Source organism: Brachycentrus maculatus, unplaced genomic scaffold (genome assembly GCF_059751285.1).
Source record: "Brachycentrus maculatus isolate JH-2025_06_01 unplaced genomic scaffold, ASM5975128v1 h1tg000173l, whole genome shotgun sequence".
Taxonomy (NCBI): Eukaryota; Metazoa; Arthropoda; class Insecta; order Trichoptera; family Brachycentridae; genus Brachycentrus; species Brachycentrus maculatus.
This window is the reverse complement of record NW_028280926.1, coordinates 726,215-727,187: the sequence shown is the minus strand read 5'-3', so window position 1 is coordinate 727,187 and position 973 is coordinate 726,215. Positions and strand designations below refer to the sequence as shown.

General features: G+C 34.1%; 1 non-coding gene across 1 annotated transcript; it reads right to left on the bottom strand.

The window, feature by feature from the left end:
• Positions 1 to 257: 257 nt before the first annotated feature.
• TRNAQ-CUG (transfer RNA glutamine (anticodon CUG)) lies at positions 258 to 329 on the bottom strand. Its single transcript has one exon. It is a non-coding gene; the product is annotated as a tRNA-Gln (tRNA).
• Between the last annotated feature and the right edge of the window lie 644 nt (positions 330 to 973).

Here is a 973-nt window from a genome sequence, read left to right as displayed (position 1 = left end):
CATGAGGGTTGGAACCAGGATTTCGTTGTGTACTGTCAGTTAAGCTAAAAACGTTCACTTTATGCTCTTTAAATAAGTAATTCAATATGCGTGTCCATTATTTTTTGCACTTATAATATTTTCGTACTGAATAAATTAATGTTTTTTTTTTCAATTAATTAAATGTAACGTAAATTTAATGTTGAAAGTATTAATATAATACTATCTAAGATCGCCAGATTCAATTTGCGAATAAAAAAAGGTTATTTAAAAAAGACAGGTCCCACCGAGATTTGAACTCGGATCGCTGGATTCAGAGTCCAGAGTGCTAACCGTTACACCATGGAACCGTGCGATGGGGTTGCGAATATTTCCTTTAGTATTGGGAGCGAGATGAGATGTACTCGTGTATTTTAAAATAAGGTTTCACCTTGTATTGATTCAAAACGTAAGCACGCTTTGTATATCGTCGCTTTCCTATTGAGATAATTCGGTTTTATTTTGGTTTTCTGAGCTTATGCTATGAAAAAAATAAACAGATGTTGTTATATTTTATAATATTTATTTAATATCTCCCTGAACTAGTTCTTAAAACGTACGACTGATGACATTGCCTTAATGTAATTTACGATCAAGATAACATTACATTTTGACGATGAAGTGCCCTATGCACCATTGAGTGGAAACGTTTAAAAAAATGAATATATGTCATGTCCAAGAATTTTTGTCCACCTCTATATTATAGTGGTTAGTACAATTGGCTACCATGCTGGAGGTTCTGGGTTCGATTCCCAGGGGGTTAATAAATCAAATTAATATTTTTTACTCTTATATTTATTTTATATTACCCCGGACCGATGCCTGAAGCGCAGGACTGATCACCTTGCCTTCATATAATAAAAGATCTAATTTGCACTGCACCAATTCGATGCAGCACCCTATGCACCATTAGGTGTGGATATGGGTGAGTAATACATAGGCGTAAGAAATTAAG